The sequence below is a fragment of the Callospermophilus lateralis genome, chromosome 7 (assembly GCF_048772815.1).
Source record: "Callospermophilus lateralis isolate mCalLat2 chromosome 7, mCalLat2.hap1, whole genome shotgun sequence".
NCBI classification, from domain to species: domain Eukaryota; kingdom Metazoa; phylum Chordata; class Mammalia; order Rodentia; family Sciuridae; genus Callospermophilus; species Callospermophilus lateralis.
In genome coordinates, this window is record NC_135311.1 from 31345122 (window position 1) to 31358652 (window position 13531).

The following is a 13531-nucleotide window of genomic DNA, read 5'->3' on the forward strand; positions in this document are numbered from 1 at the left end:
ATAAAACTACTTTATTGTGTCAAGTTTCAAGAAGCTAGCACAAACCGTGTTTGATTTAGAGTTAAAACTAAATCTATCAATATAGAGAAAACAGAGTGAAACCTAAAAATTGAAACTGTTACTGCAAACGAATGCTTCAACCTAGAAGAGCGAAATTAGGGCATCCAAGAGGAATTGGTGCACCGATCCTTACCTGAAAGTATCATGAAGATTGGATGAAAAAATATATGTTGAGAATTCAGGACACTGTAATTTTATGGAAGCTTGACAACTCCTTTCAATGAAAGTGTTATTCACCAGTCTCTGCTTAAGGCCACATCAGGAGGAAACAAACCTTAGAGATAGAACGTAGAACTAATTTATTGTGTCAAGTTTCAAGAAGCTAGCACAATCCTTGTTTGATTTAGAGTTCCAACTACATCTATCAATATTTTTTAATCGAATCATGGGCAGTCTCCTGAGATTTCAGGAGACTGTAGTTATTTGGACGCTCTGCAACCCATTTCAATGAAAGTGTTTTTTGTCACTCTCTGCTTAGGTATTCATCAAGAGGAAACAAACCTTAGAGATAGAACGTAGAGCTACTTTATTGTGTCAAGTTGCAAGAAGCTACCACAAACCGTGTTTGATTTAGACTTCCAACTACATCTATCAAATTGGAGAAAACGGAGTGAAACCTAAAAAAACAAACAGTTACTGCAAATGAATGCTTCAAACTAGAAGAACGAAATTTGGGCGTCTAAGTGGAATTGGTGTACTGATCATTACCTGAAAGTATCATGAAGATTGGATGAAAAAATATATGTTGAGGTTTCAGGAGATTGAAGTTTAATGGAAGCTTGGCAACCCCTTTCAATGAAAATGTTATTCACCAGTCTCTGCTTAAGGCTACATCAAGAAAAAACAAACCTTAGAAATAGAATGTAGAACTTCTATATTGTATCAAGTTTCAAGAAGCTAGCACAAAAAGTGTTTGATTTAGAGGTCCAACTACATCTATCAAAACGGAGAAAACAGAGTGAAACCTAAAAATTCAAACTATTGCTGCAAACGAATGCTTCAACCTAGAAGAACGGAATTTAGGCCTCCAAGTGGGATTGGGGTACAGATCTTTACCAGAAAGTATCAAAGATTGGATGAAAAAATATATGTTGAGATTTCAGGAGACTGTAGTATTTGGAAGCTTGGCAACCCATTTCAATGAAAGTGTTTTTCATCATTCTCTGTTTAGGTCTACATCAGGAGGAAACAAAACATAAAGATAGAAGGTAGAACTACTTTTTTGCGTCAAGTTTCAAGATGCTAGCAAAAACCGTGTTTGATTTAGAGTTCCAACTACATCTATCAATATGGAGAAAACAGAGTGACACCTAAAAATTCAAACTGTTACTGCAAACGAATGCTTCAGCCTAGAAGAACGAAATTTGGGCATTCAAGTTGGATTGGTGTTCTGATCATTACCTGAAAGTATAATCATGATTGGATAAAAAATTTATGTTGAGATTTAAGGAGACTGTAGTGTTTGAAGCTTGGCAACCCATTTCAATGAAAGTGTTTTTCGTCATTCTATGCTTCGGTCAACATCAAGAGAAAACAAACCTTAGAGAGAGAACATAGAACTACTTTATTGTGTCAGGTTTCAAGAAGCTAGCACAAACCGTGTTTGATATAGAGTTCCAACTACATCTATCCATATAAAGAAAACAGAGTGAAACCTAAAAATTCAAACTGTTACTGCAAACGAATGTTGCAACCTATAAGAATGATATTTGGGCATCCAAGTTTGATTGTGTACTGATTATGACCTAAAAGTATCATGAATATTGAATGAAAAAATAAATGTTGAGATTTCAGGAGCCTATAGTTTTATGGAAGCTTGGCAACCGCTTTCGATGAGAATGTTACTCACCAGTCTCTGCTTAAGGCTACATCAAGAAAAAAAACAAACCTTATAGATTGAACGTAGAACTACTTTATTGTGTCAAGTTTCAAAAAGCTAGGACAAACCGTGTTTGATTTAGAGTTCCAACTATATCTATTAATATGTAGAAAAGATAGTGAAACCTAAAAATTCAAACTGTTACTGCAAACGAATGCTTCAATATTACAGAACAAAATTTGGGCATCCAAGTTGGATTGGTGTTGTGATCATTCCTTGGACGTATCATGATAATTGGATGAAAAAATATATGTTGAGATTTCAGGAGACTGTAGATTTTGGAAGCTTCGCAACCCATTTTAATGAAAGTGTTTTTCTTCATTCTCTGCTGATGTCTACATCCAGAGGAAACAAACCTTAGAGATAGAACATAGAAATACTTTATTTTGTCACGTTTCAAGAAGCTAGTACAAACCGTGTTTGATTTAGATTTCCAACAACATCTATCAATATGGAGAAAACAGAGTGAAACCAAAAATTCAAACTGTTACTGCAAACGAATGCTTCAACCTAGAAGAACAAAATTTGGTCATCCAAGTGGGATTGGTGTACTGATCATTACCTGAAAGTATCACTAAGATTGGATGAAAAAATTGATGTTAGGATTTCAGGAGACTGTCGTTTTTTGGAAGCTTGGCAACCCATTTAAATAAAAGTGTTTTTTTTTTTTCATTCTCTGCTTAGGTCTACTTGAAGAGGAAACAAACCATAAAGATAGAACATAGAACTACATTATTGTGTCAAGTTTCATGATGCTAGCTACAACCGTGTTTGATTTAGAGTCCCAAATATATCTATCAATATAGGAGAAAACAGAGTGAAACCTAAAAATTAAAACTGTTACTGGAAACGAATGCATCAACCTAGAAGAGCGAAATTTGGGCATCCAAGTTGGATTGGTGTTCAGATCATTACCTGAAAGTACATGATGATTGGATGAAAAATTTATGTTGAGATTTCAGGAGATGGTAGTTTTTTGGAAGCTTGGCAACCCCTTTCAATGAAAGTGTTTTTCATCATTCTCTGCTTAGGTCTACATCAAAGAAAAACAAACATTAGAGATACAAAGTAGAAATACTTTATTGTGTCAAGTTTCAAGAAGTTAGCACAAACCGTGTTTGATTTAGAGTTCCAACTAAATCTATCAATACAGAAGAAAACGGAGTGAAATCTAAAAATTCAAACTGTTACCGCAAACGAATGCTTAATCAAAAAGAACGAAATTTGGGCGTCCAAGTGGGATTGGTGAACTGATCATTACATGAAAGTATCATGAAGATTGGAGGAAAAAATACATATTGAGACTCAGGAGACTAGTTTTTTGGAAGCTTGGCAAACCATTTGAAAACAAGTGTTTTTCGTCATTCTCTGCTTAGGTGTACATCAAGAGGAAACAAACCTTAGAGATAGAATGTCGAACTACTTTATTGTGTCAAGTTTCAAGATGCTAACAACAACCGTGTTTGATTTAGAGTTCCATCTACATCTATCAATATAGGAGTAAACAGACTGAAACCTAAAAATTCAAACTGTTGCTGCAAACGAATGCTTCAAGCCAGAAGAACGAAATTTGGCGTTTAAGAGGGATTGGCGTACTGATCACTACCTGAAAGTATCAAAGATAGGATGAATAAATATATGTTGAGATTTCAGGAGAGTGTAGTTTTTGGAAGCTTGGCAACCCATTTCAATGAAAGTGTTTTTCGTCATTCTCTGCTTAGGTCGTCATCAAGAGGAAACAACCTTAGATATAAACGTACAACTACTTTATTGGGTCAAGTTTCAAGAATCTAGCACAAACCGTGTTTGATTTAGACTTCCAACTACATCTATCAAATTGGAGAAAACGGAGTGAAACATAAAAATTCAAACTGTTACTGCAAACGAATGCTTCAACCTAGAAGAATGAAATTTGGTGTCCAAGTGGGATTAGTGTACTTATCATTACCTGAAAGTATCATGAAGATTGGATGAAAAAATATATGTTGAAATTTTATGAGACTGAAGTTTGAGGGAAGCTTGGCAACCCCTTTCAATGAAGATGTTATTCACCAGTCTCTGCTTAAGGCTACATCAAGAAAAAACAAACCTTAGAAACAGAACGTAGAACTTCTATATTGTGTCAAGTTTCAAGAAGCTAGCACAAACCGTGTTTGATTTAGAGGTCCAAATACATCTATCAAAACGGAGAAAACAGAGTGAAACCTAAAAATACAAACTATTGCTGCAAACAAGTGCTTCAACCTAGAAGAAAAGAATTTAGGCATCTATGTGTTATTGGTGTACTGATCATTACCAGAAAGTATCAAAGATTGGATGAAAAAATATATGTTGAGATTTCAGGAGACTGTAGTGTTTTGGAAGCTTTGCATCCCATTTCAATGAAAGTGTTTTGCGTCGTTCTAAGCTTATGTCTACATCAAGAGGAAACAAAACATAAAGATAGAACTTAGAAGTACTTTATTGTGTCAAGTTTCAAGAAGTTAGCACAAACCTTGTCTGATTTAGAGTTCCAACTACATCTATCAATATAAGAGAAAACGGAGTGAAACCTAAAAATTCAAAGGGTTACAGCAAAAGAAGGCTTCAACTAAGAAGAATGAAATTTGGGCTTTCAAGTGGGATTTGTGTACTTATAATTACCTGAAAGTTTCATGAAGATTGGAGGAAAAAATATATGTTGAGATTTCAGGAGACTGTAGTTTTTTGGAAGCTTGGCAACCCATTTCAGTTAAACTGTTTGTCGTCGTTCTCTGCTTAGGCCTACATCAAGAGGAAACAAACCTTAAAGATAGAATGTAGAAGTCCTTTATTGTGTCACGTTTCAAGAAGCTAGCACAAACCGTGTTTGATTTAGAGTTAGAACTACATCTATCAATACAGGAGAAAACGGAGTGAAACCTAAAAATTCAAACGGTTACCGCAAATGAATGCCTCAACTAAAAGAAAGAAATTTGGGCGTCCAAGTGGGATTGGTGTACTTATCATTACCTGAAGTATTTTGAAGATTGGATGAAAAAATATATGTTGAGATTTCAGGAAACTGTAGTTTTATGGAACTCTGGCAACCACTTTCAATGAAAGTGTTATTCACCATTCTCTGCGTACGGCTTCATCAAAAGAAAACAAACCTCAGAGATAGAACGTAGAACTACTGTTTTGTGTCAAGTTTCAAGATGTCGGCAACAACCCTGTTTGATTTCGAGTTCAAATTACATCTATCAATATAGGAGAGAACAGAGTGAAACCTAAAAATTCAAACTCTTCCTCCAAACGAATGCTTCAAACTAGAAGAAAGAAATTTGGGTATCCAAGTGAGATTGGTGTACTGATCATTACCTGAAAGTATCATGAAGATTGTATGAAAAAATATATGTTGATATTTCAGAAGACTGTAGTTTTTTGGAAGCTTGGCAACCGCTTTCAATGAAAGTATTGTTCGTTAGTCTCTGCTTAGGTCTACATCAAAAGAAAATAAACCTTAGGGATAGAACGTAGAACTACGTTATTGTGTCAAGTTTCAAGAAGCTAGCACAAACCGTGTTTGATATAGAGTTCGAAATTAATCTATCAATATAAGAGAAAACAGAGTGAAACCAAAATATTCAAAATGTCACTGCAAACAAATGCTTCAACCTAGAAGAACGAAATTTGGGCATCCAAGTGGGATTGGTGTACTGATCATGAAGATTGGATGAAAAAATATATGTTGAGATTTCAGCAGACTGTAGTTTTTTGGAAGCTTGAAACCCCTTTCAACTAAATTGCATTTCGTTAGTCTCTGCTTAAGTCTACATCAAAAAAAAAAACAACCTTAGAGATAGAACGTAGAACTACTATATTGTGTCAAGTTTCAAGAAGCTAGCACAAACTGAGTTTGATATAGAGTTCGAAATCCATCTATAAATATAGGAGAAAACAGAGTGAATCTTAAAAATTCAAACTCTTACTGCAAACAAATGCTTCAACCTAGAAGAAAGAAATTTGGGCATCCAAGTGGGAGTGGTGTACTGATCATTAACTGAAAGTATCAGGAAGATTGGATGAAAAAATATATGTTGAGAATTCAGGAGACAGTAGCTTTTTGGAAGCATGGCATCCCCTTTCATTTAAAGTGTTTTTCGTTAGTCTCTGCTTATGTCTACATCAAGAGGAAACAAACCTTAGACATAGAATGTAGAACTTGTTTATTGTGTCAAGTTTCAAGAAGCTAGGACAAACCGTGTTTTATTTAGAGTTCGAACTACATCTATCAATATGGGAGAAAAGAGAGTTGAACCTAAAAATTCAAACTGTTACTAAAACGAATGTTTCAACCTAGATGAACGAAATTTGGGCATTCAAGTGGAATTGGTGTAGTGATCATTACCTGAAAGTATCATGAAGATTGGATGAAAAAATATGTGTTGAGATTTCAGGAGGCTGTAGTTTTTTGGCAGCTTGGCAACCCCTTTTAATGAAAGTGTTTTTCGCCAGTGTCTGCTTAGTGCTGCATCATGAGGAAAAAAACCTTACAGATAGAACGTAGAACTACTTTATTGTGTCAAGTTTCAAGAAGCTAGCACATACCATGTTTGATATAGAGTTCGAACTACATCTATCAATATAGGAGAAAACAGAGTGAAAGCTAAAAATTCAAACTGTTACTGCAGACGAATGCTTCAGCCTAGAAGAATGAAATTTGGGCTTCCAAATCGGATTGCTGTACTTATCATTACCTGAAAATATCATGAAGATTGGAAGAAAAAATATAGGTTGAAATTTCAAAAGGCTGTAGTTTTTTGGATGCTGGGCAACCCCTGTCAATGAAAGTGTTTTTTGTTAGTCTCTGCTTAGTGCTGCATCATGAGGAAAGAAACCTTAGAGATACAACGTAGAACTGCTTTACTGTGTCAAGTTTCAAGAAGCTAGCACAAACCGTGTTTGATTTAGAATTCGACTACATCTATCAATGTAGGAGAAAACAGAGTTAAACTTAAAAATTCAAACTTTTAGTGCAAACTAATGCTTCAACCTAGAAGAATAAAATTTTGGCATCCAAGTTGGGATTGGTGCACTGATCATTACCTGAATGGATCATGAGTTTTGGATAAAAAAAAATATATTTTGAGATTTCAGGAGAATGTAGTTTTTTGAAAGCTTGGCAACCCCTTTCAATGAAAGTGTTTTTTGTTAGTCTCTGCTTAGGTATACATCCAGAGGAAACAAATTTTACAGATTGTATGTAGAACTACTTTCTTGTGTCAAGTTTCAAAAAGCTAGCACCAACCGTTTTCTATTTAGAGTTCGAACTACATCTATCAATCTAGGAGAAGACAGAGTTTAACCTAAAAATTCAAATTGTTACTGCAAACGAATGCTTCATCCTAGAAGAACGAAATTTGGGCATCCAAATCGGATTGGTGTACTGATCATTCCTTGAAAGTATCATAAAGATTGGATGCAAAAATATATGTTGAGATTTCAGGAGACTGTAGTTTTTTGGAAGCTTGGCAACCCATTTCAATGAAAGATTTTTTCACCAGTCTCTGCTTAGGGCTACATCCACAGGAAACAATCCTTAGAGAGAGAACGTAGAACTACTTTATTGTGTCAATTTTCAAGAAGCTAGCACAAACCGTGTTTGATTTAGAGTTTGAACTACATCTATCAATATAGAAGAAAAAGAGTTGATCCTAAAAATTCAAACTGTTACTGCAAACGAATGCTTCAACCTAGAAGAATGAAATTTGGGCTTCCAATCGGAATGGTGTACTGATCATTACCTGAGAGTATCATGAAGATCGGGTGAAAAAATATATGTTGAGATTTAAGAAGACTGTAGTTTTTTGGAAGCTTGGCAACCCCTAGCAATGAAAGTGTTTTTCGTTAGTCTCTGCTTAGGTCGACATCAACAGGAAACAAACCTTAGAGACAGATAGTAGAACTACTTTATTCTGTCAAGTTTCAAGATGCTAGCACAAACCGTATTTGCTTTAGAGTTCGAACTACATCAATCAATGTAGAAGAAACCAGAGTTAAACCTAAAAATTCAAACTGTTACTGCAAAGGAATGCTTCAACCTAGAAGATTGAAATTTGGGCATCCAAGTTGGGATTGGTGTACTGATATTTACCTGAAAGAATTATGAGGTTTGAATGAAAAAATACATGTTGAGATTTCAGGAGACTGTAGTTTTTAGGAAGCTTGGCAACCTCTTTCAATGAAAGTGTTTTTTATTAGTCTCTGCTTAGGTGTACATCAAGAGGAAACAATCCTCAGAGATAGAACGAAGAACTACTTTATTGTGTCAAGTTAAAGAACTAGTACAAACTGTGTTTAATTTAGAGTTAGAACTACATCTATCAATGTAGGAGAAAACAGAGTTTAACCTAAAAATTCAAAGTGTTACTGCAAACGAATGCTTCATCCTTAACAAACGAAGTTTGGGCATACAAATCTGATTGGTGAACTGACCACTACCTGAAATTATCATGAATTGGACGAAAAAATATATGTTGAGATTTCAGGAGACTGTAGTTTTTTGGAAGCTTGGCAACCCCTTTCAATGAAAGTGTTTTTAGTTAGTTCTGCTTATGTCTACATCAACAGAAAACAAACCTTAGAGATAGAACGTAGAACTACCTTATTGTGTTATGTTTCAAGAAGCTAGCCACAAACCGTTTTTGATTAAGATTTTGAACTACATCTATCAATAAAGGTGAAATAGAGTTTAACCTAAAAATTCAAACTTTTACTGCAAACGAATGCTTCATCATAGAATATTGAAATTTGGGCCTCCAAGTGGGATTGGTGTACTGATCATTACCTGAAAGTATCATGAAGATTAAATGAAAAAAATGTATGTTGAGATTTCAGGAGGCTGTAGTTTTCTGGAAGCTTGGCAACCCCTTATAATTAAAGTGTTTTTCGCCAGTGCCTGCTTAGTGCTACCTCATGAGGAAACCAACCTTAGAGATAGAACGTAGAACTACCTTATTGTGTTATGTTTCAAGAAGCTAGCCACAAACCGTTTTTGATTAAGGTTTTGAACTACATCTATCAATAAAGGTGAAATAGAGTTTAACCTAAAAATTCAAACTTTTACTGCACACGAATGCTTCATCCTAGAATATTGAAATTTGGACCTCCAAGTGGGATTGGTGTTCTGATCATTATTTGAAAGTATCATGAAGATTGGATGAAAAAGTATACGTTGAGATTTCAGGAGACTGTAGTTTTTTGGAATCATGGCAACCCCTATCAATGAAAGTGTTTTTCGCCAGTCTCTGGTTAGGACTACATCAAGAGGAAACAAACCTTAGAGACAGAACCTAGAACTAGTTTATTGTGCCATGTTTCAAGAAGCTAGAACAAACCGTGTTTGATTAATAGTTCGAACTACATCTATCAGTATAGGAGAAAACAGAGGTGAACCTAAAAATTGAAACTGTTATTGCAAATAAATGCTTCAACCTAGAAGAACGAAATTTGGGCATCCAAGTGGGAGTGGTGTACTGTTCATTATCTGAAACTATCATGAAGATACTTGTTTGTTACTGTAAAAAAATACAACAAACTAGATGAATAAAATTTGGGCCTCCAAGTGGGATTGGTGTAGTGATCATTACCTGAAAGTATCAGGAAGATTGGAAAAAAAAATATATGTTGAGATTTCAGGAGGCTGTAGTTTTTTGGAAGCTTGGCAACCCCTTTCAATGAAAGTGTTTTTAGTTAGTTCTGCTTATGTCTACATCAACAGAAAACAAACCTTAGATATAGAAAGTAGAACTACTTTATTGTGTCCTGTTTCAAGAAGCTAGCACAAACCGTGTTTGATTAAGATTTAGAACTACATCAATGAAAAAAGGTGAAATAGAGTTTAACCTAAAAATTCAAACTGTTACTGCAAACGAATGCTTCATCCAAGAAGAACGAAATTTAAGCATCCAAGTTGGAGTGGTGTACTGATCATTACCTGAAAGTATCATAAAGATTAAATGAAAAAATGTATGTTGAGATTTCAAAAGACAGTAGTTTTCTGGAAGCTTGGCAACCCCTGTCAATGAAAATGTTTTTCGCAACTCTCTGCTTATGGCTACGTTAAGAGGAATCCAACCTTAGAGACAGAACGTGGAACTAGTTTATTCTGTCAAGTTCCAAGAATCTAGCACAAACCGTGTTTTATTAAGAGTTTGAACTACATCTATCAACATAGGAGAAAATAGTGTTTAACATGAAAATTCAAACTTTTACTGCAAACGAATACGTCAACCTAGAATATTGAAATTTGGGCCTCCAAGTGGGATTGGTGTACTGATGATTACCTGAAAGTATCATGAAGATTGGATGAAAAAATATATGTTGAGATTTCAGGAGGCTGTAGTTTTTTGGAAGCTTGGCAACCCCTTTCAATGAAAGTGTTTTTAGTTAGTTCTGCTTATGTCTACATCAACAGAAAACAAACATTAGAGATAGAACGTAGAACTACTTTATTGTGTCATGTTTCAAGAAGCTAGCCACAAACCGTTTTTGATTAAGATTTTGAACTACATCTATCAATAAAGGTGAAATAGAGTTTAACCTAAAAATTCAAACTGTTACTGCAAACGAATGCTTCATCCTAGAAGAACGAAATTTAAGCATCCAAGTTGGAGTGGTGTACTGATCATTACCTGAAAATATCATAAAGATTAAATGAAAAAATGTATGTTGAGATTTCAAAAGACAGTAGTTTTCTGGAAGCTTGGCAACCCCTGTCAATGAAAGTGTTTTTCGCCACTCTCTGCTTATGGCTACGTTAAGAGGAATCCAACCTTAGAGACAGAACGTGGAACTAGTTTATTCTGTCAAGTTCCAAGAATCTAGCACAAACCGTGTTTTATTAAGAGTTTGACCTACATCTATCAACATAGGAGAAAACAATGTTTAACATGAAAATTCAAACTTTTACTGCAAACGAATACGTCAACCTAGAATATTGAAATTTGGGCCTCCAAGTGGGATTGGTGTACTGATCATTACCTGAAAGTATCATGAAGATTAAATGAAAAAAAATGTATGTTGAGATTTCAAAAGACAGTGGTTTTCTGGAAGCTTGGCAACCCCTGTCATAGAAAGTGTTTTTCGCCAGTCTCTGCTTATGGCTAATTTAAGAGGAATCCAACCTTAGAGACAGAACGTGGAACTAGTTTATTCTGTCAAGTTCCAAGAACTTTTACTGCAAACGAATACGTCAACCTAGAATATTGAAATTTTGGCCTCCAAGTGGGATTGGTGTACTGATGATTACCTGAAAGTATCATGAAGATTGGATGAAAAAATATATGTTGAGATTTCAGGAGGCTGTAGTTTTTTGGAAGCTTGGCAACCCCTTATAATTAAAGTGGTTTTCACCAGTGCCTGCTTAGTTCCCCCTCATGAGGAAACAAACCTTAGAGATAGAACGTAGACCTGCTTTACGGTGTCAGGTTTCAAAATGCTAGCTAAAACCGTGTTTGATTTAGGGTTCGAAATACATCTATCAAAATAGGAGAAAACAGAGTGAAACCTAAAAATTCAAACTGTTACTGCAAACAAATGCTTCAACCTAGAAGAACGAAATTTGGGCATCCAACTTTGAGTGGTGTACTGATAATTACCTGAATGTACCAGGAAGTTTGGATGAAAAAATATATGTTGAAATTTCAGAAGACTGTAGTTTTCTGGAAGCTTGGCAACCTCTTTCAATTAAAGTGTTTTTCTCCAGTTTCTGCTTAGGGCTACAAAAAGAGGAAACAAACCTTAGAGACAGAACTTAGAACTACTTTATTGTGTCAAGATTCAAGAAGCTAGCACAAACCCTGTTTGATTTAGAGTTCGAACTACATCAATCAATATAGGAGAAAACAGATTGAAACCTAAAAATTCAAACTGTTACTATAAACAAATGCTACAACCTAGAAGAACGAAATTTGGGCATCCAAGTGGGAGTGGTGCACTGATCATTACCTGAATGTATCATGAAGATTGGATGAAAAAATATATGTTGAGATTTCAGGAGACTGTAGTTTTTTGGAAGGTTGGCAACCCCTTTCAAGTAAAGTGTTTTTCCTTAGTCTCTGCTTATGTGTACATCAAAAGGAAACAGACCTTAGAGATAGAACGTAGAACTACTTTACTATGTCAATTTTCAAGAAGCTAGCACACACTGTGTTTGATTTAATGTTCCAACTGCATCTATCAATATAGGAGAAAACAGAGTGAATCCTGAAAATACAAACAATTACTACAAACAAATGCTTCAACCTAGAGGAACGAAAATTGGCCAACAAGTAATATTCGTGTACTGATAATTACCTGAAAGTATCATTAAGTTTGGATGAAAAATTATATGTTGAGATTTCAGAAGACTGTAGTTTTTTGGAATCTTGGCAACCTCTGTCAATGAAAGTGGTTTTCGCCAGTCTCTGCTTAGGGCTACATAAAGAGGAAACAAACATTAGTGATAGAACGTAGAACTACTTTATTGTGTCAAGTTTCAAGAAGCTAGCAGTAACCGTGTTTGATTTAGAGTTCGAACTACATGATAGAACAAAAAACTACTTTATTGTGTCAAGTTTCAAGAAGCTAGCACAAACCGTGTTTAATTTAGAGTTCAAACTACATCTATCAATGTAGGAGAAAACAGAGTGAAATCTAAAAATTCAAACTGTTACTGCAAACAAATGCTTCATCCTAGAAGAACGAAATTTTTGCATCAAAATCAGATTGGTGTACTGATCATTACCTGAAAGTATCATGAAGATTGGATGAAAATATATATGTTGAGATTTTAGGAGGCTGTAGTTTTTTGGAAGCTTGGCAACCCCTTTCAATGAAAGAGTTTTTCGCCAGTCTCTGTTTAGTGCTACATAATGAGGAAACAAACCTTAGAGATAAAACGTAGAACTACTTTATTGTGCCATGTTTCAAGAAGCTAGCACAAACCATGTTTGATTAATAGTTCGAACTACATCTATCATTATAGGAGAATACAGAGATGAACCTAAAAATTCAAACTGTTATTGCAAATAAATGCTTCAATCTAGAAGAACGAAATTTGGGCATCCAAGTTGGAGTGGTGTCCTGTTCATTATCGGAAACTATCATGAAGATACTTGTTTGTTACTGCAAACAAATACAACAAACTAGATGAATAAAATTCGGGCCTCCAAGTGGGATTGGTGTAGTGATCATTACCTGAAAGTATCAGGAAGATTGGAAAAAAAATATATGTTGAGATTTCAGGAGGCTGTAGTTTTTTGGAAGCTTGGCAACCCCTTTCAAGGAAAGTGTTTTTCCTTAGTCTCTGCTTATGTGTACATCAAAAGGAACAGACCTTAGAGATAGAACGTAGAACTACTTTACTGTGTCAATTTTCAAGAAGCTAGCACACACTGTGTTTGATTTAATGTTCCAACTGCATCTATCAATATAGGAGAAAACAGAGTGAATCCTGAAAATTCAAACAATTACTGCAAACAAATGCTTCAACCTAGAGGAACGAAAATTGGCCAACAAGTAAGATTCGTGTACTGATAATTACCTGAAAGTATCATTAAGTTTGGATGAAAAAATATATGTTGAGATTTC